Here is a 27,253-nt window from a genome sequence, read left to right as displayed (position 1 = left end):
ATGTATACAGACACACACACACGTACATTGCCAGGATTCAACAACAGAAACAATAGAATTTTAAGTGGGTTTTAGTTCCTTTACCAAGAACCTACAAATGGATTACAGTAGCTACATTATATACACAGAACAATATTTTTCCAATTGTTATAATAAGACCTCAGATTCAACATCTGATCTTATTTTCTCATTAAAATTTTAATAATGTCAAGACTATAATACGATTTTTAGGATGCTTAGTCCTTGAATGTGAACCTCCATGTAAAGTCACAATTCATTCCGTTAGTGAGGAAGGCAATGTGAGGCTGTTTGGCTCAGCACATCTGTGATTGTAATCTTTGCCAGCAAAATGTTTTTTAAACGTTCCTGTTAGCTGGGTTGAGGTGGAAAATATTGTTTTGTTCCCCTCTAAAGAAAACAAAATCTTGTGCAGCTAATTTTTTATGCCAAGCACTCTCTGAGGATCAGGGGCTTATTCATGCTTCACCATTTTTTACCTCTCCCATGGGGAAAAAAGTAAAAGAGTGAAATATGGAGGTAAAAATACTGAGGAAATTGACACAACATTGTAAACTGACTATACTTCAATAAAAAAAAAAGGAAAAAAATACTGAGAAAAGTGAGACATGTAGCCTGACATGTAATCATGTAATTCCTCCCCCCACTCCTCTGCCCAGGTTTCTTCTTTTCCCCAGCCCCCTGTTTTAGGTTGTTTTTGTTGCTCTTTATTTGTTTTTTCAGTTTTTCCATCTGACCCAATGTTACTTTCTATGTCCATCATTTTGTAGGTCATCCTTGTCGCTCACCAGTTCTCTTGTGGGTGACTTGTTAAAGGGCCAATTTGGTAGATTCTAACTGGTCCAGTATCTCTGTTTTAAAACCATAGTTACTGCAGACTCAGTAAGGATGAATAGTGTGATAATGGGGTCTTTGATTCTCTGTGTAATGAAACTCCCCTGGATGGGGATCAACAGAAATGGTCTGACAGTGAGTTTTGAAACTATATGTTATCGTGTTATCATGAGATTCCTAGCTGTTTAGTTCCTACAATGATGGGTTCTTGGACCTGTGTTTCCCTCCTTCCTAGGGGGTTGGGCTGTGGTTCAGAATGTATTGCTGGGGCCACCCGGCCAACAGAGATGGATGGACCACGTGCTGAACATGCAGGCAACTCTGGAGGGAGAGAAGGAGGTGAGAACTCTTGCTTCATTCCTTGGGGAGAAGTTCCAACCTTCTTAGCAGTCAGCTCTGTCTGGCTGGCTGGCTCATGCAGACAGATGCTCTTGTTCTTTCCCTTTGTTCTTTTAAAATCCATTTTCACTTGCACAAGGAATATATGAATACATTCTCATTATAAAAGAAAATTCTATACAGATAAAGACAAAAACCCCTGAATTCCCCAGTCACCGGCCTACTTCCTCCTCCAGACATAATTGCTAGTATCAATTTGGTATAAATCTGTCCAGATTTTCTTGTTTGCATTTGCATGACTGTATTTACATAGAGAAATACATAGTTGTGCATGCATTTGTATAAACAATATCATGCTTTCTATAGCCTTCTGCAACTTCCCCTTTCAATGGACAGTATGTCTTTGAGATCTTCCCATAGGATCATTTACGTGGGCTTTTCCATATAAATTGACTTCATTCTTTTTTAACTGCTACATTGTATTCCATGGTTGCACCAACATTTAACCATTCTCCCTAATGGTGGCTTTTTGAGTTGTTTCCATTTTTTTCTATTTTAAACAATGCTGTAATAGATATTCTTTGTTTTCTGTGCATCCACTTGAGCAGTTCTCTAGGACAGATGAAAACTGAGACAGCTAGCCAGAAATGAACTGCTGGCTGAAAGGCACGGGCACTTCATAAAGACAGATCCTGTCCAATTCCCATCCTGGGCTGCCTCCTCTGCAGAGCCCTCCCGGCTTCACTCTTCTCTGCTGGCCCTGCCCCTGCTGCTTGCCCTCTGCCCCGTCCCACTCCGGCCTGGCTGTTTACCCCCAACTTCTTCCCTCCTGGCTGCAACCTGACCCCGCAGCCCACCAGGCTGACCCCACCTGACCCACCCAGTGACCTCTCTGCCCACCAGGAGGTTGACAGGGCATTTTCTGAGAGGCGTGGGCAGGTGTGTCTGCAACTGAATCTTAAGGTCCCTGGGAAACTCAGTGGCTACTCACCCCCGTATGTTTTCTCAGGGCTCCCCATCCAAAAACACTTCAGTGGCCAGCCACTGCATGTTTTCAAGTTCTCACCTGCTGTTGTTGTGCCTTGAACCTATCTGTCCAGGTGAGTGCTGTTGACTTTACAAGTAAGGTCTTGAAAACTAGAGAGAGAGAGAGAGAGAGAGAGAGAGAGAGAGAGAGAGAGAGAGAGAGAGACCAGGTCTATGCAATTTCCTTATAAACTACTTAGCCCAGAGCCATGAGCAATAAGGTGCTTAATAAATGCGTCTTGGTGGCATAATACTACAGGAAATCACTTCTTTAAGTATGTATTTCTTGGACCTGTGTTTTGAACTGTGTGGAAAGTGATGGAAAAGGGGTGAAATGGTGGTAACGCCTTTTTAAGGCTATTTCCAGGAGTCAGACTTCTAATCTGCATATGCGTGATGCCACAGAGCGTCTGATTTGATGCACAGTTCTGGAAACGGAAAGCATGTTTACCAAGCCAGGTCACGTTCAGTCCCCGAACGAGCTGCCATACACAGATCTGAACAGACCTGAGTGAGGTCGTCCCATCCCTGGCCTCGAGTTACCGCGGTTCTGCTTTGGAGACCTATCACCCCAAACCAAGTAAAACATGAAGGACAGAGTCTCTCCAACCCCGGGCCCTCCCAGACTCTCAAGTCTTTATAATGCCAGGGTACCTTGCTTTATGTCAGATTTTTTATTTTAAATAATACATTTCTACAATTGAAAGATTTTTGAAAGAAGGGTGACATTTGCTGGGGAGGGAGGTAGATGTATGTATTATTTGAAGACTAGATAAATTAGAGGAGGTATATAGGATTTGGAGCTGGAAAAAGCTATGGGTTTCTATTTGTTATTTGTTTTCGTTGAGGCAACTTAAGCTTTCTAAGCTCCAGAGCGCTCACAGTAGAACGGGTGTTAAGTAGACTAATGTAATACATCTTAGAATTTTAAGTCCTTCCTGTCCAGGAATTATCAGTATGTCACTCAAACAATTATCCTAGACCTCTTGGACAAGACCTGGGTCTGGGGACAGAGACATTCTTATCCTGGCCTCACCCAGGGTCTCACTTTGTGACATGGAGACCATTGGTTTCCCTGTTCAAATTCCTGAGTTGTGAGCTGGGAACCCTGACACAGCCAGGATTACTGTCTGCCACCCTGAGCAACTCAGGAAAAAAAGTTGCTGCATGGTGCCGGAGAGCATGACGGCAGGAGAGGGCCAGAAGCTGCGCCTGCACCGACGACATCACGTCTACAAGCTGGTGGAGGACACGAAACACTGGAGCTCCCCCTCATGCAGTCGGTGGAGGAACTTGGAGTTTGAGGTGAACGTAATCGGCTACTTCCTCCAGGACTGGCTGTATATGCGTCTCCTGAAAACAAGAAGCCATTTGAAGAGGAGGAATTGCTGAGCAAGAAGGAAGATTAGAGATGATCCAAACCAAGACAAGTGAGGCCACAGTGAAATTTCGGAGAAGTTGTCACCTGGAGGTGCGGATAAAGAGTAATGTCAAATGGGAGCTAAGGCCCAAAATAGTTGCTCGCCGCTTCCTCAAAAATCTTGGTGCTGTGGTCGCCCCGCATGCACTAAAATTGCCAGACGAGACCATCCCATAGCAGGGCGAGTAGTGGTGTGAGCTGACGGTGAATGGACCTGACACCGTGAGGGGACCTATGTCTGTGGTGAACTTTGAGAGGCCCGAGACCAGAAGATGCACGTGCTGGTTAGCCCAGCAAGCTGCCAGGGGAATGGCCCCCACCAGTTCCCAGACAGTGTGCAGCTTTTCTCCCTCGAAAGCAGCGAAGCAGAATCCGAGGAGCAAAGATGGGCCAGCACCGTGATGCCGCTCCCAGCTCTGGCCAGACATGGAATTTTAGAGAGCACGTGGTGATGCTGGACACAGGCGTGCACGTACATGTTGACTTGTCTGTATTTGCCATCTTCATCTTTGACAGTTACGCACAGCTGGCCTCCGTGTGGCAGTCCTGCTCCAGGAGCACCAGGCTGTAGATTTGATGAGCTGAGTGTTAACAGACCAAGAGTCTAGATCCATTTAATCTCTTCCTCGACTGGAATTCATTGGAACAAATGGAAGAGCTAGCTCATTCTTATCCACAATGAACATTTGTATCTTAAGGAGAAATAAAGAGGTTGTGTTCTTTTAAAAAAAAAAATTGCTGCATGAATGCACAATAAAAGTGAGCCCCATGTTTAAAGGATGTGCCCTCAGACCTCATGTCACAGCTTAAAAAAAAAAATAAAAAGAGCTCAGGACTTCCTGCCGTATGGTCCAGTGCCCAGGCCAGATGTTCGGCGAGAGAGGAAGTAGAAGGAACCAGCTCCAAAAATCTGTCTGCTCTTGTGAGCTGCCAGCTGGCCTGGCATCAGGGGACTTTCCTGGGCACTTTGCAAAGATGGCTTCTGCCTGGCTCCATCCATGGGTAACCTTCTGGTGAGGGCCAGGGACACTGATGCTCAGAAGCTGGATGTTGGTGGGACTCATGCCAGGCCCGCACCCCTTCTCAGCTCAGTGTGTGTTCTGAGGCCTGTGCCTTCCTGGGCTTGTCCATCCAAGCCAGGCACGAGGCTCTCCAGGAAGGATGCTCTGGAGGACTGGAAGGGGCAGGGCCCTGCTTGAGCCTTGTAGTGGTCAGAGCTGAGATAGGAAACCCAACTGGGAGAGAATGAGAGGGAGACAGAGGGTGAGGTATGTGTGCAGGAGAGGGGGTTGTAAAAAAAAAAAAAAAAAAAAAAAAAAGACCAGGAGAAAGAGAGTGAGCCCTCTCGTCTCACTGAACTTAATTTTTATTTCAAACTTCTTCTCCTGTCTCTGTTCCGGGCTGTCTTGTCTGCTCTGCTTCCTGATGTTCGGATGCCCCTCTTTGGGGTGTCTGGTCCACTGTCGGCCTTGCCCTCTGTCTGTTTCCCACTTTTGCTGCATTGATCCATTCTTTTTTCCCTCCCTTCCTGACGTTTCCAGAACACAGTTGGGAGGCAGCAGTCTTCTCAGGAATTGGGTGAAAAGCTCTATATTTTTTAAGAACATATTTTTACCTTCCTCCTAAAAACCCTCTCTTGATTCCCCTCTGATGTCTTTCAGCCTCACGGTTCATTTCCCCCTACACCGACTTCTTCTTTTTCCCCCTTTCCCCTCACTGCGAGTTGTGTTTTTGGTAACAGCTTTATTAAGATACAATTCACATATCGTACAAGCCATCCACTTAAAATGTGCAATTCAGCGGTTCCTGGTGCTGGGGTCTTCCTTCCTTTCCAGTGCGTTCCCAGACCTGCCCAAGTGCACCTCATTACAGGACGTGCTTACAGTCTGAACTCAAGCTGAGATCCCTCTTGTGTGTGTGACAGGAACTTTAAAAGTTTTCTGTTTCTTTTTCTTTTAATTGTGGTTAAAAATACATAATATGAAAGTTACCATCTTGCCCACTTTTACACGTATGGGTCAGTCGCGTTAAGTACGTTTGTATTGTTGTGCAGCCATCACAGCCATCTTTCCAAGTGAAAACTCTGTGCCAGTTAAACAAAACTCCACGCTCCTCTTTCCCCCAGTCCCTGGCAACCCCATTCTACTGACTGTCTCTATGCCTTTGACTGTTCTGGGCCCTCACAGAGTGGGACCATAAGGTATTTGTCCTTTTGTGTCTGGCTTATTTCACTTAGCATAATGTTTCCAAGGTTCATCCCTGATGTGACACGTGTCTGAAGTGTGTGTGTGTGTGTGTGTGTTTAATTCTATGTATTTACAAGGCTCCATCACCACTATATTGTCAGGGTCCCCTACAGGCAACATATACATGGCTTTGGATATTGACATGGATATTGAGCAGAATATAATGAAGAAACAATTTATAAGGGTGTGGGTTTAAGGAAGCCAACAAGGGATGGTGAGCCCCTCCCCCGAGAACTAACAGTGAGGGGCTGAAAGGCGAGGAGTGGGTGATGACCACCAGAACCTGGAGGGAGGATTGTACCTGGAGCAGGGCCACCAGACAGGAGCTGAAGACCTGGGGAGAGGGGAGAAGAGACCCCCACTTCCCTTGCCCCCACATCCTCCAATCTTCTGCACATGCTTTCCACAATCCAGCCCAACCAGGAGCCAGAGGGCGAGACTGGCCTTCCTGAGCACAGAGCATGGTGGGCAAGGATGGAGACTGGATCTGGAGAAGCAAACAGCACATCCAGGCTACCCACTTTCTACAAGGAGTTCAGTGTGGGGTGAATGAGGATGCAAGGTGGGGAAGATGAGAGCGGGGTGGGCTGAGTTCCTCCAAGAGTGAAAGGGTGTGAGAGATACTCCGGAGGAAAAATAGACCTGGAAGGAGAGAGAGAGCTGGAGAGAGAAAATGAAGAGAAAGCGGAGAGACTGGACGGTTCCGATGAGGAACGGAGGGAAGAAACCTCAGGAAGAAGAGACATCTGAAAAGGATTTACTGCGTAGAGACCTAAAACCCCCCTCCCAGTGTCTCAAGGGACCGTTAGTAAAGATCACTTTATTTTCCAGGCTGTTTATGGAATTTTGAATATGACACTAAGTTGGACCACAGTTAGGAACAAGACAGAATCGTCACCCCAAAGAGGTTCACATCTCAGTCCCTAGAGCTCCCGACTGTTAGGTCCCATGGAAACGGGGATTAAGTTTGCAGATAGAATGAAGGTTGGCAATCAGCTGACCTTGAAATAAGATTATCCTGGCTTATCTGGGTCAGCCCGGTGTGATCACAGGATATTAACTGGGGAAGAGGGAGGCAGAGGAGTCCGCGGCAGAGTGAGGGGGTGTGAGAGTCTCTTGACTGGCTTTGAGAGCAGAGTGAGACCACAAGCCAGGGAACGCAGCAGGCCCTGGAAGCTGGAAAATCCCTTCCAACACCCTGATTTTAGCCCAGCAAGACCTATCGCAGACTTCTAACCCCCAGGACTGGAAGACAGTCTGTGCTGTTTAAGCCACCAGGTTTGTGGTCATTTGTTACAGCAGAAATTGGAAACCAATACACTCGGGTGTTATAAGTTTGGAGCAAAGGCAGCTAAATTCTGGATTTAAAATGTGAAGCTGTTTAGAATTACCTGAAATACTGTACGTAAATTTATACCTGTAAATTTTACTGATGAGCGCCTTGATTAAACTGCTCACCTTCCTCACACTAGCGGAAAACACACCAGCTAAAGCAGGGCCAGGCCTTTGCACCTGCTTTCGCTGCTGCAGGAGTTGCGTGGTTTTAAAACCTTGGTTCCTGTGCAGCTACTCTCACACCAATTCCTTAATTAATGGAGTGTCTAGATTCTCATTTTGCAGCTTCCTTGAGCTTCTTTGAGAGACCAGTGCTGTGCCCACTTCTGAGTCTCCACAGTCCGTTTTTAGGGTTCTCCTTACAGGTGGTTTAAAGTCCAACCCATCCATCATTAAAGGTGTTGCTGTCCTTTGTAGCCTTTTTATTACCTGAATGAGCTCTAATTTCAGTCTTGTTGGACACACAAACATTAGAATCTGGTGGTGAGAAGGATGAAAAGACCGGCTTTCTGGGGATGACAATACCACAGAATAAACCGTCCTCTCTCAGGCACCAGCAACAGGTACGCTTCTCTGTCAGCATTTCCACAGCTGAAAGAGGAACTTTCAGGCATTGCTGGCAAGAGTACAAAGCAGCTTAATGACTAAGGAGCAGGGGGTGGATTTCATCATCGGGTCTCACCAAAGTGGAATCAAGGTGTCAGCAGGGCTGCATTCCTTTTGATCCAGCAATTCAGCTTAGATTAATTTACTCTGAGGAAACCATCCCCCAAATGCAAAGCAACATATGAGAAAGGTTATTGATCATGGAATTTCTTATAATAGCAAAACATTGAAAGCACAGTCTAAGTTCCTGTCCAAAAGAGACTGAGTGAATCCATCATGGAACAGTCAAGTCACGGAGTATTATGCAGCCATAAAAAAGAATGACTGACTCTCCATGAGCTGATATGAAAAGATTTTCAAGCTATATTATTAAGTTAAAAAAGCAATGTGGAAAAGAATATATAAAGCTTGTTACCATTTATGTAAATAAAAGGTTGGGAGGAGGATGAGAATGTGTGTTTGTGTTTTGCTTGTTTTCACAAGAATCATAGGAAAAATAAAAGAGAAACAAATGAAAATGATTACCTATTAGTCATAGGTTTGAACAGAGTGGAAGGAGTACAGATGAGGGTGATAGTTTTCACTTCTCTGAGTGTATCTTTTTATGCAGTTTTAAATTCTGAACCATGTAAATGTCTTAAATATTAAAAAAAAAAAAAACCTGAGTGCATGACAAAAGATAAGCAGCAACTAAATGCTACTGTGATCTTGGGTTAGATTAAAGACTAGAAAAAATGGTTGCTATAAATGATTGAATCCTACCAATCATAATTATGAATATGGACTATTAGATAATAGTATTGTAGCAATGTTAGGTGTCGTGAATTGTGTCCTGAACTATGGTTATAGGAACATTCTCTTTGTTCTTAAGAAATATGTGCTCAATATTTGATGTGAAGGGTTATAATATCTGCAATTTATTTTAAATGATCCAGTAAGTGAAAAGTGTAATATTACTATTACTACTACTAATATTAATAATAATAAACACTTTAGCAACTTTTGGGAAAAAAAGTCTAAGAGGAGTTAAAAAGAAAAAGCCTTAAGGTTAAATGCAAACAGAAGCAAAGGAGTTTATGTTGTTAGCAAATTGATAGCATAACAACTCAGAGGTAAGAACTACGTGTAAAGTTTGCACGCTGTGCTCTGACTATCAGTGGGGTGCATTCTAAGGGGGAAAAGACCTGCAGGAGGCTTATGAGTTAAGCTAGTAAACGGCAGTAATATTTGTGTCATCATGCTGAACCTTTCTTGTGTGGATTGTAGGACGCAGCAAAGGAATAAATACATGGGTTGTGTGGGGTGACCTAAGGCTCTCCCTGTAGGAGGTGGGGGTTATGTAGAATGGGGGTAACTGTGGGCTGGTAATGTGTTCCTGTATGAGAAATGAGCATATCAGTATGAATTCATGATTTTGCATTTCTATCTACTGTTAAGGAGGGACATTAGTTAAAGCTGTGAAAACAGGCTTTATTCAGTAACCACTGACCAGAGGGAAAGAGCTCAGCTCGATGCTGATCTGCACAGAGTGACTGGGTGTTTTAACAGAAGGAAGAAGCTGGCCCTGTTACTGGGAGGTGTGTTAAATTTCAGAAAAGCCAGCTTGCAGGGGCTTTTGCTGGTTAATTTTGGGACAGTCTGAGCACTAAAAAATAATAATAATAGCAACGAATTATAAAACAAGGGATTAAAAAAGAATCCACGAGTTTATAGTGATACTGAAAAGAAGTGTATGCATGGAAGGGAAAACTTTAAGAGGAATGCCAGCCAATAAATGTAGACAGAATAATAGGACAATAAAATTTACCATTTTTACAGCCACCAGTGTAATAATGATACTAAAACATTGAGTTAGAGGTTGCCAGGAAACAGGACATTCACACAATTTACAAAGTCTCCATTTATCACCCCATAGGTTACTGATTAATTGCAAATAGGAAAAATAAAAATTGGGGGGAAAAAGTTTTGCTAGCTGAAGTCACACATCAAGGAGGAATACAGTGGCACACCAAGGGCAGAAATTCTCTCTAGCTTGATTGGCACTACCCCTGAAGCAGCAGACATGCCACCTGGCTCTTCGACATCATTCATGTGTCTCCCAATCTGTGTGGCCAGCACCCTCAGTCATGGTGAGCAGAGCAGAGCTGACAGCAGACGGTGGTGTGAGATGGGCACCTGTCCCCAGTGTGGGCTAGCAAGAAAAGCGAGGCCGGATTGGTAGACCAGCTGGCCAAGGGCTGAGTTTCCTTCCATACTGTGAGGAAAGAGGAAGTTGGGTCCCAGCTTTGGCTTGGACAATTTCTTTGGGTCTTATTTGAAAACTGGGGAAAATATTCTCTCTTCATTTATGCAACTGAAATCAAATAAGATCATGTATGAGACAAAACATTCTTCACAAACTTATTTTGTAGATTATCTCATATTTTATTTGGTAGATTTTAATTCTGGAAACATAGATAACTTTCTTTATACATGAGCTTTTACAGAGGTACTTGAGGTTTGTAGTTCTATTGCAGTTTGAGTCCTATACATACAGAATTTATGACCATTCTGTTTCGCACAATTCTCACCAAAAAGAAAAAACAAAAAACAGTGGTGCATCTAAAATGGTCTTTGCTGCATGGAGTACTCCTAACCCTGTAGGAGGCAGAAGGAGAGAACCCCTTTTCTGACTGGGCTTCAGTGAGAGGTGGTTGTGTATTTCAGACTTGTTTCCTCTCACTACCTGCATCCTTTCAGAGCTGGGTGCAGTAGGACACATTTGTATCATGACATACCTTCTGGGTGACTCAGCCCGATGGACAATAAGGAGCATTCCTGGAAGCCGTTCCTACACCAGGATGGCTAGCAATAACCACAGACCCAAGTGACTGTGAGCCACATGGAGATAGGCTACCAAACCCAGTAAGAGGCGTCCCTCACTCAACTTCCCCTGAGCTGGAACCCAAAATGCCACCGCTATTCCAGTGGTATCTGTGCAGAGGGAAGCAGGATGGGGAGGAAATCCAAGAGGAAAGAGACAATGGTCCTAACTGATTATAGTTAAAGTACCTTACCTTAAAAAAGAAAGGAGAGGCAGAGACAAGGAGAGAAACGGACAGGGAGAACCTATTATTGTTCCATTAATCAGGAGGTAGAGAGGTCCACTGGGCAATTGGAAATGTGGGTATGAAGAGATGATGGATAGTGACATGGAAATTGGGGAGCTGTTTCACAATCATAGCTGCATGAGTGGATGAGGCCCCCCCCCACCCCCCAGATGAAAGTACATAGAGGAAGAAGAAAAGAGGACTGAGAACAGAATCTTGGATGATGCCTATTATTTTGTTGTGCTGTGTCAGGGAAGAGATGCTCCTGACGTCTTAGGCTAAGACACTGATTATAGCCAGGAAATGAGGCATGAACACAACCAGGCTGATTTGGATTTCTGTCATTTATAACAGAAAGATTTTTGATATTATATACATTTGAATATTTAAAACCAGCTGTAAACTTATCTTTCTAACTCTTATACAATTATGAAATCAAAAGCTATTAAGTACTAGCAAAACTACAAAATGCATAAAATAGAAATTGACATTCACTATGACAGATGGTATTGTTTTGCTGAAATAAAATCACTGCTATTCAAGTTAATAGTAGACAATCTATTTATATGTCTTGAGATTTCACTTGTTGGTGTGGTTATTTTAATTTTGAGCATAATTCCCATCATTTGAGTAACTGTCATGATCTCTGTCGATATTTTTCCTTTTAAACAAAGTTTATTTTATATCCCCTATCCACCGTTTAGAAGAGACAGTCTAATAGCACATCTCAAATGTGAGGTATCAATACTGTCTAAAGAGCATCTGTAAAAACCTTTCCATGGCAAAGCCTTTATGGGAGTCAGTGTATAAGGAATGTAGGTGTGGGAGTCAGACAACTCTGAAATTGGTGATGCTCTTACTAGTGTTGACATTGGAATGCTATTTAATTACTTGGTTATCTCGTCTATAGAGAATGATTAAATGAGGTTATGTAGCTAAAATCCTAAAACTTTCTCCGGACCAGCCTTGGTCCTGCCGCCGCCGCCGCCCTCCCCGGTCCGCGAGGGCCCCGCCGGCCGCCCTCCCCACAGCATGGCACCATCGGGGCTGATGGAGCCGGGAGCAGCGTTTGGGGGACGCGGGGTCTCCAGGGGTGGGGGATGGCCTGCAGCCTCGGTCATGGATGTGAGCAAGATGGACTTTATCCTACCAGGATGAGGTTCTGTTCAATTCAGACACATGTTGAATCCTCACTTTGTGTGCTGGGCCCTGGGGGTGGACGTCAAGATGTTGGATCCAGAGCTGAGGATGGCCGAGCTGTTTGTTGAAAGGCTTCGAGTCAAGAGATGGAGACAGATTTCTTGAAATGCTTTGAGCGGGAGGGTACAGAGATGTGTGTAGGTGACAGAACACTCTCACTGGATTATTTTCTCCCTCAAAAAAGCCTTGAGAAAGAAGCAAAAAAAAAAATCTTAGTCTGTGTGTTGTTGCCTATTAAGAGACACACTCCATAAGGACTCAAGAGTGTTTGGTGGGATCTGAGAGCCAGGAGGTCATAGGTGCAGTTTCGGTAGAGTGTGGGGGCAAGATCCAGATTTTACAGAATAAGGAATAATGGGAGGTGAGGAAGTGGAGAAAACACATGAAGACAGCTCTTCCTAGAAGCTTGGCTATGAAGAGAAGGTGAGCTGGAGGAGGATACAAAGTAAAAGACTCTGCTGGGAGGTCCTGGCAACAATGTTGCTGCATTTAAAATGTGGGCAGAGGAGAAACAGTCTGCAATAGCCAAGCCATGGGGAGCAGCAGGAAGCAAGTGGTCTGAGGGGAGGGTGTGCTCAGAGGGGCAGAGAGAAGTGGGGAAAAAAATCAGGAGAAGGAGACATATTAGTTTTTAAAAATGTAATTGTGGTCAAAACCATAAAGTCTGTCATCTTAAACATTTCTAGGTGTACCGTTCAGTACTGTTAAGTATGTTCATATTTACTGTGCAACCAATCTCCAGAACTTGTTCATCTTGCAAACTGAAACTCCATTAAACCACAACCCCCCAGTTCCAGCCCCAGCCCCTGGCAGCCACCACTCTACTTTCTGTTTCTAGGAATTTGACTGCTCTGGGTACTTCATATAGTTGGAATCATGCAGTATTTGTCTTTTTGTGACTGGGTGATTCCACTTAGCATCATGTCCTCAAGTTGCATCCGTGTTGTAGCATGTTTGAGACATTGTCTTATAATCAAGAAAAGCCATAAATACTTTCAAGGGAAAGCTGTTTTTTTAAAAAAAAAATGTGAGTATCTGTAGAAAAGTTAGAATCACTGAGAAAAACTTTTGCACAAAGGCATTCTGGTGGTTATACAATAAAACTTACAATCAAACTATGTGGGGGACGAGCCTTACTATTAAAACACATTTTTCATCACTTTAATTTCTCCATACATTTGTTTAGTTCCAAAAATACATTCTTCCCTATGGTGGCAAATATGATACAAACACTCAAATTCATGAGAAATGTGCACCAAAAATCTATATACTCAACTATTCTATCAATTAATTCTAGGTTTAAAAATCCAAGTATCAGTCACTTAAGATAAAATATTATTTTCTCTCAAGTATTATAAAAAGCAAAGTAGGCAGTCTAGGTGAAGTATGGTGCTACTATTATAAATGTCCTCCTTGGGGACACAAGACAGCTGTTGTAGAACTTACCAATGTATCTGGATTTCTTATTTTTAGTTTTTTTTTTAAATGGAGGTACTGGGGATTGACCCCAGGACCTCGTGCATGCTAAGCATGTGCTCTATCACTTAAGCTGCACCCTCCCCACAATGGATCTGGATTTCCGGCAGGAAGATAGGAGATGAGGAAAGGACAGAGAAAGCCAGAAACCTGAATCAGTGATTTCAGTTTGTATTTCGTAAGCTACTCCTATTGCAAAGAAGGTTGGAAAATGTGTTGTTTCCACTGGGCGTGGTGTCACCGCAAGAGGATATGGAAAGGGGAAGGTGAGAATGAACAGCATGTGATAACCAGCCGTCTTCGACTCAAACCAGTATCAGTGAGCTCTCAGCTCACGTGCAGCTAAAACTGAGTGTGCTTTCCCTGTTAATGATGAACTGGTTGATGTTTTTCAATGTAAAGTTGTCAAAACAATGGACTCATTTAATCAGTGACCTTGTGGGGGATACACAGTATTCATGGCATTGGGTACACACATGCTTTTTCATACACTTTTGAGCTTCCTATGTTGGAGCACCCTAGTCTCTGGAGGGGAAAAGTTGTGTTTTCCTTTGGGCAACAGAAAAGTCCCATTGGGTACTTCACTGAAGCTCCTTTTCTCTTGAAATTAGGAGTTGTCCTGGGGATTTTCCTCTCTCTGTTTCTGCGTGGGTTATATGCCTACATGCGTGCTTCCCACATGGTCATACTGAGAGGAATCTCAGGGCAATGGCTTATCTCCAGACGGGGACTGTCTCCCAGGCCTCCTGACAGTAGTATGAAGTAACTCCTAGTGGGCTGTGGTGGGGGGAGCAGATTTCTTCCCTGATTTTGCCATAAAAGTGTGAAGTTCTATAGGCAGGAGGTACTGGGGAACAGGACTGGGACCGCTGGCCTTGCACGTGGAGATGGATCAAGAGTTGGGAAGTAAGGAATTTGGGGGCAGCCAGGAAATGTGTCAGCTCCTGGGGGTCAGAGTTTAGGTATTTTATGAGAAGGTGTGGCATGGGGTCTGTGAGTCCCAGGAGGAGAATGAGCCCTGTATTTTGAAAAAACCATGTCTGATAAAAATGATTTATTTATGTATTCCTTATCATCTGAATCCAGTCATGACAGTACATCAAGCTCATCTAAACTGAGGGATCTGTCTACAAAATAACAAGCCTGTAGTCTTCAAAATGTTAATGTTACAAAAGGTAAAGAAAGGCTAGGGAACTACTTTAGATTAAAGAGACCAAGGAGATCCATCAAGTTCAAGGCGTGACTGTGGACTGAATCTTGAGTTAGGGAAATTTTTGCTGTAAGAGACATTATTGAGATCATTGACAAAATTTCAGTATGAACTGTATATTCAATAAAACGTGAAGTTTCTTGATTTTGTTAACTGTCATGTGATGACATTAGAGAAGGTCCTTATTCTTGGAAAATGCTTAAGTATTTGAAACTAAAGGAGCATGATATTTACGTATTATTCTCGAATGGTTCAAAATGTGTGTGTGTGAGAGAGAGAAAAATAATAAATGTAAAACGTCAACAGTGGTGAATTTGAGTAAAGCATATGTGAGTTCCTTGTAATTTTTTTTTTGCAAATTTTCTACACATTTGATATTTTACCATAATGAAAAGTTAAAAAACAATTTTTATAGAGGACCTACTATATGCCAGACATTGTTCTAAACATTGAGATGTAGCCGTTAATAAAAGAAAAATTCTTGCCTCTCTGGAATTTCCATCCTAGTAGGGGGAGACAGAATAAACTAAATAAGTAAATTATATTGCATATTTGATGGTGATAAATGAAATGGAGAAAACTAAGCAGGGTAGAAGAATAAGAAATTCCATACTACTCAGCCATAAAAAAAGAATAAAATGGGGGAGGGAAGGTATAGCTCAGAGGCAGAGTGCATGCTTAGCGTGCACAGGGTCCTGGGTTCAATTCCCCAGGACTGCCAAAAAAATAATAAATAAACAAATAAATAAACCTAATTACTTCCCTCCTCCAAAAAAGAAACAAAAGCAAAAAATAATGCCACTTGCAGCAACATGGATGGACCTGAAGATTGTCATACAAAGAAAAATACCATATGATATCACTAATATGTGAAATAAAAAAAAATATATAAGGCACAAATGAACTTATTTACAAAACAGAAACCGACAAAGAAAAACTTATGGGTACCAGAGCGGGGAGAGAGCAAAGGGATAAATTGGGAGTTTAGGATTTGCAGATACTAACTACTATATATAAAATAGATAAAAAACAATGTTCTACTGTATAGCACAGGGAACTATATTCAATATGTGGTAATAACCTATAATGGCAAAGAACATGAAAAGGAATATATATATACATATATCTATATATACATATAACTGAAACACTGTGCTGTACACCAGAAACTAACATAATACTATAAATCGACTATAGTTCAATTTAAAAAAAAATTTTTAAAAAGAAGGATAAGAAATTCTGGAGTGAGATATTTGCGACTTTAAGTAGATGGTGAGTTGGATGTCTCCTTTTGTGCCATTTCACATCTCTTGTGTGCAGTCTCGACCAGCTTGATGCAGGTGCAACCTGGGAGCACCACCTGCGTCTTGTGTCCCATCACAGGGCTGCTCTGTGGATGACCAGGTGTGGGACACGCCTCTCAGTGCCCATGCTGGTGCGTGCATGCTTCTTGGTCCTAGATTTTGCAACATTGAAAAAGGTGAATCTTCACACTTTCTTTGTCAAAAAGCACATATTTGGTATTCCTTGAGAAATGGCTTGATGCTGGTGTCACATGTGCATCTGTCATTAGTGGGTCTTCGACTGAACTGCATCTTCTCAGCTTCTTGATGATAAAGTCACATCAGAACCTCTACTAAAGAAGGATTATATCGTGTATAGCCCTGCTTCTTCTTATTAGCATAGCCCCCACTTTATCCCAGAAGGAAATGAAATTACCTTCACACAGTTTGCTCTGTTCAAAGCTCTGTTCTTTTGTACTTTTCTCTGCTCCTCAGTATTTGGGGGGGGCAGGTTGGGGTTCCTCCTTTTATTTGGAAATAGATTTTTTTTGTAGTTTATCTCAGTATCTCCCAGGTAGCAACGATAAATGCATGATATGTAATTCCCAAAGCCGTTTTTCATTTTTTCCACTTTAAAAAGTGGTAGGCACTGTGGGTCTTCCATTACATCCACAAAAGAATTGTCATGACCAAATACTATACTCTTGTGGGCCCCTCATACTATTCTTGCTAAAGAGTAAAAATGAACAAGTAACACGTAATAAAACTGGAGAACGGTGTTCCTGGACAACAGACACCTGTTCTGAGTCTTTGGAGCCCAGCAGGAAGCAGGTTATTATAATAAAGGATTCTTAGCCCAATGTCACCCCAGATGGGGAAGGACTGACAGTCGTGCTTTGAATCCAGTCATTCCTTTATTCAGTCAGCCTGTCAGGCATTTCCCGAGTGTTCACCGTGCACTTTGTTTTGCAGCTCTGAAGGGGCAGGTAAATGACGTGGTCAGATTTAACTTACAGGCGAATCATGCTGTTCACAGTGTGTGACAGATTGAGGACTAGCTGGGAGTTAGAAAAGATTTGTAGTGACCTAAATGCGAAGTGATGGGAGAGTGAATGAAAACCGTGGTGGTGGGAATGAGGAGAAGGGAATAGATTTCGGAGTGATTGGAAGATAAAATCTACATCTGCTGACTTGTTGGTTATGGGGACAGATGAGAAGGAGCACTGAGGAGGATGCCCAGGGGGTTGGCCTGGACAATTAGGGGGATGGAGGTGTCATTTCCTGAATGTGAATATGAAAAGAAAAATGGGTGTGTGTGTGTGGTTAAGTTCGTAGCAGAGAGATTGCTGAGAAGGATGTGATGGGTTAATTACTTGGGTCCGGCCAAAAGCAGAAAGTTTCATCTATTTAATAAATTTTATCATGCGCCTGGGCTCCAGCTGTAAGTGTGGCAGTTTGAGCATTCCCGTACACGTGTTAGTTTAAAAATTAGCCCGTGAGTGGAATAAAGCTCCTCCTACAATGGGATGCTTTTATCAGCGGTGAAACCTGCTCTCACGTTTCCCGTCTTGGAAAATCCTCTGAGGTCCCCTCACCCCTTCCAACCTGGCTCCGCCCCTCTACTGAGCTGGTTCTTGCTAAAGCATCTGGGCTTTGTATGTCACCACATCCAAAGGACACTCCAGTTTTCTGGCCTCACAGTATCAGGATGTCCCCACATGTCCTCACTGCTCCTTCCAGCTGCTCTGAATTGAGGAGAAAGACTCTGTTCCACTCTGGGTCACCTGCCCTATGCCCTGTTGGGCATGAAAGTCATTCTGTTTATGCCTCTGTGTCTCACAGTGTACCCTGAGAAAACATCTCTTTCTGCCCTTGCTCGGGATCTCTCAGACCTAGTCTGGGGGCCAGGGCTGTAGGTTAGACCCCAGCTGGCCTCTTCCTCCAGCATCTTCATGCCTCCCATCTCCTCCTCTATACAGGGGTCCCCACACTGCCTTCCACACTGTTCCTTCAAAGAAAATTCCCATGCAAATAGGTGTAACACGTGAGGATGTTTATTTCATAAAATGCAAAGGGTTTTAGAGGGGGAGGGGATTTTTAAAAGTAATATATACTCGCTGTAGAAATTATTCAGAAAATGTAAAAAATGTATAAATACAAGGACATTTCCAGTAATGATTATCCAGAAGTTACCACTGTTGATGTTGTCAATAATTTCCTTCCCACTTTGGTCTATGTGGCTCACACATATTTTATTTGAAAGTAAGATTATACTATGTATGTTGTTTTTAAAAAGTTAAGAGGGGAGGGTATAGCTCAGTGGCAGAGCACATGCTTAGCATGCATGAGGTCCCCTGTGCCGCCTCTAAAAACAAAGAAATAAATAAACCTAATTACCTTCCTCCCTGCCCTCCCCCCAAAAAAACCCAAGTAAAAACATCACTCTTCAAAAAATATCTTTTTAAAAACGTCAGTTAAAGTTATATTTCCATTGTTAATAAATATAGACAGACATAATTTTGAATGAAATGGCATTCTGTTAGATGAGGTGTACTCTATTTTAACCAATTCTTTACAGACAAGAAGGTGGCTTCCAGTTTTTTATATTGTAAGCAAGGCTGTGACAAATGGTCTTTTAATATACAGATCTTTGTGGGGCCTTTTTGTGTGTGAGTTATTTCCTCAAAAAAAAAATGCCTAGAAAGTAAATTACTAGATGAATGTATTTATATTATAAAATCTAATATATATTGCCAAAGTGCCTTTTAGTTAAATTCTACCAATTTACACGCCTGCCAGCAATAGACGGGAGTGCCCGTATCACCAGATTCTCCACATTTTCTGGGTGTTTTAAAATTTTTGCCAACATGATAGATGAGTAATTACATTCTCTCGGCCTTCATTTTGGTTTGATCACTTGTGAGGCAGAACAAGTGATCAGCATCTCCGTTCCTGGTTCTCATGATCTTCCTCACCACGGACCTTGGGGGTTGCCCAGTTTTCTATTGGCGTGTCCATATTGACTCTGACTACCCCAAGACCACATAACAACAACGGTCACCAGCAGTATTTAGGGTGAAATTGACTACCAAATCCGGTTAACACAGTAGTGTGGGCACACGGATGCCGCATGGGCTGCGTGGCCGCCATGGGCCTGCCCTGCCCTGAGCACTGCGCCGCGTGACCACTGGCCTAGAGCCAGAACTGAAGCTACCAGACGGCTGACCAGGACCCTGGGTGCATTAGCCCCCTTCAACAAATGTGGCCTTGGGAGCTGGGGCTGTGTTCACCTCCCTCTTCATGACCCCCCTGGACGTGGTAAAGGTCCGCTGGCAGTCTCAGTGACCCTCCGGAGCCCGTAAGCTAACGCCTCCTGCCAGACTCTGGAGCCTCTCCAAACCAAATGTCCCTTCTCTCTCCAATCCACAGGGAAGGGCCTTCTGTGCTGCAGTGGTGTCCTAGAGCCCCTGTACCTGTGCCCAAATGGTGCCCACTGGGCCACCTGGCTTCAGGACCCAACTCGCTTCACTGGCACCACGGCTGCCTTTGTGAAGACTGTGAGACACGAGGGCACCAGGACCCTGTGGAGTGGCCTCCCAGCCACCCTGGTGATGACTGTACCAGCGGCTGCCATCTGCTTCACTGCCTATGACCAACTCAAGGCCTTCCTGTGTGGTCCAGCCCTGACCTCTGACCTCTATGCACCCATAGTGGCCAGTGCATTGGCCCACCTGGGCACGGTGACTGTGACCAGTCCCTGGAGCTGGTGTGGACAAAGCTGCTGGCTCGGCAGCTGTCATGCTGGGAGCTGGGCACCTGTGTCCGAGCTGCTGTGGCTCAGGGTGGCTGGCATTTGATGTGGTTGGGCTGGGGTCCCACTGCCCTTCAAGATATGACCTTCTCAGCCCTGTACTGGTTCAATTATGAGCTGGTGAAGAGCTGGCTGAGCAGGCTCAGGCCAAAGGACCAGACCTCCATGGGCATCAGCTTTGTGGCTAGCGGCATCGCAGGGATGGTGGCGGCCACCCTAACTCTACCCTTCGATGTGGTGAAGACTCAAGGCCAGGTAGCGCTGGGAGCCGTGGAGGCAGTGAGAGCAATGCCCCTGCACACTGAATCCATCTGGCTGCTGCTGCGGAGGACCCAGGCCGAGTTGGGCACCAGGGGACTCTTCACAGACTTCCTCCCGAGGATCATCAAGGCTCCCCCCTCCTGTGCCGTCATGATCAGCACCTATGAGTTCGGCAAAAGCTTCTTCCAGAGGCTCAACCGGGAATAGCCTCTGGGCCCCTGAAAGGAGAAGGAAACAAGGACCCCCTCTCTTCCGTGGATGGGGGTGGGGCAGAGGGAGACTGAGCCAAGTGCCTTCTCCTCAGCACTGCGGGGAGGGGCCTCCTTTCTCTTTCCTTTCAACTCCGCCCCTCTGGGCCCCACCCACCCTCCTCAGACCACTTTTTTCCTTCTGGTCCCCAGCCCCAAGAATCATCACTCCTTCCCCCCAAGTTCAAGACCAAATCTGCTAACTGCTGCCCCCCCTCCCCCATTTCCCTGTACGTTGCGGTAGCTGGGCCTGTCCCCAGGAGCCACAAAACCCTGGGCCTGGCATAGTCTGCACACACTCCTGTTAATTCCTTGAGTCTAAAGATGATAAACTGCTCTCCAGTGGGAGGGAAACACACACACACACACACACACACACAGTAGTGTGAGTTCTGTGAGGGCTGAAACCGAATTCTTCTTGTTCATCTCTGATGCTGTAATGTGTTCCACATTATACTTGGCACATCTGGGGGCTTAATAAGTATTGGCCGGATTAATACACTCCCCTCCCCTTTTCATTTCTTTTTCAAAAATAGACTCATTTTTTAGAGCAGCGTTAAGCTCACAGCAAAACTGAATGGAGGGTACAGAGATTTCCCACATACCTCCTGCTCCTGTCCCCCGCAGCCTCCCCCATTATCAACATCCCTCACCAGACGGCACATTTGTCACACCTGGTGAGCATGCGCTGACATGACATCATCACCAAGAGTCCGTGGTTTACATTAGGGTTCTCTCTTGTATTTTCTGTGTGTTTGGACAAATGTGTGATGACCTGCATCCACCCTTCAGTATCATACAGTGTTTTCACTGCCCTAAAAATCCTCTGTGCTCCTCCTATTGATGCCTCATTCCTCACTAACCCCTGGCAACCACTGACCATTTTGCTATCTCCATAGTTTTGCCTTTTCCAGAATGTCATATAGTTGGAATTGTACAGTCTGTAGCCTTTCACTGTTTCTTAGAAATTCTCCTTTAAATGTAAAACTGCCTTCTTACTGTGAACTTAAGTTGGGCAGTTTCACTTCTCAGACTGAGGTAAATAGATGTTTTCTGGGCTGGAAAAGAATTGTTTAAATTTCAAATTCCTTCTCAGCTCAGGTGACACAGGGAAGAAAGGAGTGACACATAAAAAAAGATGGAGGTGGGGCAGGTAAGGGACTTTGGTAGCTGTTCTCAAGTCTTGCCTCTTTTAAGTACTCAATAAGCTTTCTTGAAAACAGAAACAGACACAGACATAGTAAATAAACTTAGTTACTGGGGAAAAGGGTCTGGGAAGGGATAAACTGGGAGTTCAAAATTTGCAAATGCTAAATACTACATATAAAATAGATTAAAAAAACACAAATTTCTTCTGTATAGCACTGGAAACTATATTCAATATCTTGTAGTAACTTATAATGAAAAAGGATATGAAAACAAATATAGGTATGCGTATGTATGACTGAAACATGATGCCGTACACCAGAAATGGACACATTATAACTGTCTATGCTTCAATTAAAAAACAAAAACAAAAACAACTAAGCTTTGTTGAAAAGGGGAGGGAGGTGGAGAAAGAAAAGAAGGAAACTTTCAAGTACATTATGGGTTACTTAACTTAATTATCCAGTCTCTGCTTTGATTTTAACATGACAATATTTAGGTCTGTAAGTGAGGTAACGCAAAAGTCATCTGTTTTTTAAATAAGTGTGTTGAGCTGGAGGTAAAGAAGACCTTTGGTTGTAACTCCTGACCTTTCATTAAAGAGTGATCTCTCTGGAGTGAAGCGTGAACCAGGCTCAAAAAACTCATGATAGGAACAGATTAACTTGGCAAGGGACCCGGAGATTTTTGAGAAAGCTTTTGGTCTCTTGGTTGACTATGATTCCAATGCTTTCTTACTTTTCTTTCCATTGAGTGTGAGTGATTCAGGTGACGTAACTCTCTTCTGGTCCACAATGAACCAACGCCTTCCAAAGGCAGGTGAAACATTAGAATCTGATGACACGGTAACATGTACAGGCTCTCCAGTGACCTATAACCTCCCCAAAGGTGAGGACCTGACATTTCAACCATTGAATCACCAGCTGTTGGCAGGACAGTGCCCAGCACACTTGAGGCACTCATTATATACCTGCTGATTAAACCATTGTGGATGAATTTCCATAAATGAGTATAACTTATCAAATGCCAAGACCTAGCATTAAAATACATTTTTTTCTAAAATTCTTTCATCTTATAACAGTTTTAATTAGAGAAACTTCTTTTTGTTTTCCCTGAGAGTAAAGTCATTTTCTTTTTCTTTTCACTGCCTAGTGAATTAAGTCTAAACTCCTTAGTCAGGCATATGACATGTTCCCAAGTTATCTTCCAAGGGTTACTAACCTTCACCTGACACCAGTGGTCCAGCCAAAATGGATAATTATTCCTGATTTTAAAAAATGGACCTCTAAACCCTTCTGCTATTTGATTCCCCATGGCCAGGTCAAATCCCATCTCCTGTGTTATGACTTCTCTAAGATCACCTGTGGTGAGCTTTGTGATGACCTCCCCATTTCCTTTCCTCTTTTCTTTGTTATTGGTCCAGCTTTCCATTTGAGAACCATGCCTTCCCCTCATGGGACAAAGCCTAACTCCATTTCTGGCGCTAACCGGGGGTGAAAGCCATGAACATAATCCTGTATCCTGGCCATGCATGTTGATTCAGCAATGGAAATGTGATCTGGTTCATACCAGAGCCTGAGACAGAGACAAGTGTCTGTGCGGGGTTGTTCACTTTCTCCGATCGAGATGAGGAGGCAGGAAACCCTGGGAACTGTTGGCAGTCATCTTGGCTGAATGGAGCTGACATCATGGGAGGCAGAGAAAGAAGCTGGTCCTTGACAGTAGCATTGCATCCTACCAAGCCCATCTTCTCGTAGGCTTGCAGTGATGTGTTGTGATGTAATGTGATGTGAGCCAATACAGCAGCTTTATTACACAGCCCAATTTAAGTTGGCTTTTTTGTTGTTGTTATTTGCAACTACCTGTCTTCTTATAAGTCCAATCCAGTCCCTCACCTAAGCACTTTCTCCCAGCACTTTCTATATACTTCCTCTATTGGTATATAGGAATAATTTACTATACTAATAAACATACTATGTACACTAACAAATATACATACATACACATATATATATCCTATAAATACCTGTACACTCGGTACACTCTAGTACAGTGATTTATCCATAGTCATCGCTAAACAAACCAATTTATTTAAGGAAATAAATGAGTCAAGGTTGAGTAAATTTCAGTGGTTATAGAGTTAATTTAAGTCAAAGGATTTACCTTATTTCTATGAAAATTTTAGTGTGGTTTAAAATTCTTATATAAATATAAAAGCTCAGGCATAAAACTCCTATAAGAAAACATAAGGGTAAATATCTATGACCTGAGCTTAGGCAATCAATTCTTAGATATGACACTGAAAACAGAACAATAAGAGACAAAAATGGCTAAATTGGACTTCATCAAAATTGAATACTTTTGTCCATCAAAGGACATTATCTATTAAGTGAAAAGGCAGTCTACAGAATGGGAGAAAGTATTTGCAAATCATATACCTAAGAAGGGTCCGAATACATAAAGAACTCTTACAAGTCCACAATAAAAAGACAGACAACCCAATTTTCAAAATGGGCAAAGAGCTTGAGTAGATTTTTCTCCAAAGAAGACTTACAAGGTGGGTGGGACTAGCTCAATGGTAGAGTGTGTGCCTAGCATGCATGAGGTCTTGGGTTCAATCCCCAGTATCGCCATTAAAAAAAAAAAATCAAAGAAGACTTACCAATGGTCAACAAGCACATGAAAAGATGCTCAGCATCATTAGCCTTTAGGGTAATGCAAATCAAAACCATGAAACACCACTTCATACTCACAAGGATGACTACAATCACAAGAGCAGAATATTGGCAGGGACATGGAGAAATTGGTACCCCTGTACATTACCACGGGAATGTGATATGGTTCACCCACTGTGGAAAATAACTTGACAGCTTCTTAAGTTAATTCTAGAATAACCATAAGACTCATCAGTTCCATTCCTAAGTAGATATCCAAAATAACTGGAAAAACAGGTACTGAAACAAACACATGTACACAAATGTTCATAGCAGCACTATCCACAAGTTAAAAAGTAGAGACAACCCAAATGTCCACCAATGGATGAATGGGTAAACAAAATGTGATATATCCATACAGTGGAATATTATTTAGCCACAAAAAGGAATGAAGTACTGATACATGCTCCAACATGTGTAAACCTCATACTAAGCCAAAGAAGACAGAGACAAAGGTCACATATTACATGATTACATTACATTTATATGGAGGCATAAATCCATAGAGACAGAAAGTGGATTACTGGTTGCCAGGGGCTGGGGAGAGAGGAAATGGAGTGTAACTGCCAATAGATACTGAGTTTCCTTTTGGGGTGATGGAAATGTTTTGGAACCACATAAAGGTGGCAACTGTTCAGCATTGTGAATGCACTAAATGTTACTGAATTGTTTACTTTAAAATGGTTAATTTTATGTTATGTGAATTTCACCTCAACCACATCAAAAAATCTTACATGAATGAGTCAGTAGGAGCAAAACAGTGGCATGCATTTAGTACTCAGCTACGAAGTAGTTTTCAAAATTGATTTAATAAATACTTGGATTCTCAGTTAAACTTTCAGTACTGATATGTCAGAAAGCAGTGTTACCCGACGTGTGGGATGTACTCCACTGATGACAGGCAGGACGGAAGAGGCTTTAAATAACATTGTCTTACATAGTGAGAAACTTACTTTCTTTTCAGAGATTCCAGTCACCTTTTAGTCCTTGTGAATACATCAATGACAGTCTCAAATTAGTGCTAGGATGTTTGTTGTTAGCACATTTAACATCTCTAATATATGCTAATCTCCCTTTACAACCAAAGAGAGAGCAGGCTTCAGGCTCAGAGCCCTCTGGGCAATATTATCCAAGTGGTTTTAATATCATTGTTTTCAGTGTGTTTATTTTTATTTTTATCTTCTGTTAATGTCACATGCTGCCTATTTTCCACTTCAGTGATTTGCATCATACTTTAGATAGTGATGCAAAAATTCCTCTTTGAATTGATCTAAGTAGAAATGTGAGTCTACTTAGAGGAAAACAGTGAAGAAATAATAATATAAATGGTACAAAGATTTGACGGTTAATGTAAGACCCAGATGACTGAACAGGACACTGGTGTAAAAAAACCATTCTAGATTTGAAATATGAGGATCTGAGCTTTTATGGCAAATACTTTACAAATGTAAATTATTATCATTAAATTACTGTTTGTGTTGGGTAATGCCTGTATCTCAGGCCTATATTTCCCAGAGTCCTTTGTCAGAACAGTTCTGATAAGCTTTAGGTTCTGCCAGTGAGACACATGTCATTCTTCCAACAGCAGTGGCTCACACGAGGGTTTGACAGACATAAATCTTTGCAGTGAAGCTAGGCTGCAAAGAGTGGCCCTGACAGGCACCCGCTTGTAAGCTGCAGGGCAGATGTGACATTGGCAGTGACTTCCTATCATTTCCTGCAACTTCTGATCTCTGGGCGCAGCAGATATGGAGTAACCCGAAAGTTACTTTAAGTCCCGCTCAACTGTCCCCATCCACTCCTTCCAAAGACTTTGAACGCATCTGATTCCCTGGATTGAACAGTTTTCTGCTGGTCATCTCTTGAGCAGTTTCTTCTTTCCTCACTGAGTCCTAACTGAAATAATATTTGTTTCATTGAATTTATTAAAAAAAAACATATTTAATAATAATACAATAAGAGTTGCCATTTGTTGAGTATTTACTACTAGTCACTGGGCGGAGCATTTTGCATGCATAATCTCATTTCTCTTGAGAACCCTCCAAGGCAAGTTTGATTACTATCCTCATTCTGCAGAGGAGGAAACTGAGGCAGAGGGTTACACACTAACTCAGGTCTCAGAGAGGGCCAGCAGCAGTGATGGGGTTTGAACTCAGGCTTGTCTGAATCCAGTGTGCTCAGTGACTCCACACTAGACTGCCCTTCCCCCTGCAAAAAAAGGTTACTTTCGTTCTCCAATCAAGTCTACTTCAGGTCTGAAACCAGAAGTCTTCTGGAATTCAGAAGTTTCAATTTTTAGAGGGGGGACGCAGCCCGTATACTGCATGTTACTTGCAGGGGCAGCATAAATGGGATCTGGGACACGGTCTTGTAATCAAGCACACTAATCGTTCTGCAATGACATGTGTCGACTGAAATAAATGCGCAGCCTAGAAGTTGAGAGTTATGTTTTATTTGGTGGGAGGACTGACAGCCTCAAAGATCGCTCTGAGGGACTGCTCTGAAGAGGTTGGGGAGGAGCTAGGATATATAGGAGCTTTACAACAAAGACCAGGTAGTTGGAACAATAAAAGATGACTTGTTATCTAAAGAAAAACAGGCATCTCAAGTTAAAGAATTTAGTGCTTTTCTATATATGGGAGGAAGCAAACATCTGGGCTCATTGAATTCATTCCTTTGACAAGCATCTAGCTATCTAGGGCCAGTATCTTGTCATTTATTATCCCCTCAGAATTCACCATCGTGAGTGGCTGCAGAGGCTGGACTGCAGGCTTGTCTTCGCTTGGGAGTCGAGGCAGCTGCTGATGACTTGATGGTTTCAGCATTCTTTGTTTACTTATATGGTTTGCAGTATTTTTAGTTCACACACACATGTTCTTATTAAGTAAGATGAAGACCATAATAAGTAGCCAAAGGAAAGTTCAGTTGCTACCGAATGGATTTCGGTGCCAAATTTAGGAACCAAATTTTTGGCTTTCTGAGCTTTGTGAA

The 27,253-nt window shown here is 43.0% G+C and overlaps 2 pseudogenes; both read left to right on the top strand.

Annotated features, from left to right (window-relative positions):
- The first annotated feature begins 3,399 nt into the window (after positions 1 to 3,399).
- LOC105093591 (large ribosomal subunit protein bL9m-like) lies at positions 3,400 to 4,039 on the top strand (annotated as a pseudogene).
- Positions 4,040 to 4,088: 49 nt separating this feature from the next.
- Positions 4,089 to 20,492, top strand: LOC105093590 (probable mitochondrial glutathione transporter SLC25A39; annotated as a pseudogene).
- The last annotated feature ends 6,761 nt before the right edge of the window (positions 20,493 to 27,253 follow it).

This window comes from Camelus dromedarius, chromosome 26 (genome assembly GCF_036321535.1).
Source record: "Camelus dromedarius isolate mCamDro1 chromosome 26, mCamDro1.pat, whole genome shotgun sequence".
In the NCBI taxonomy this organism is placed as follows: Eukaryota; Metazoa; Chordata; class Mammalia; order Artiodactyla; family Camelidae; genus Camelus; species Camelus dromedarius.
This window is presented reverse-complemented; position numbering and strand designations above follow the sequence as displayed.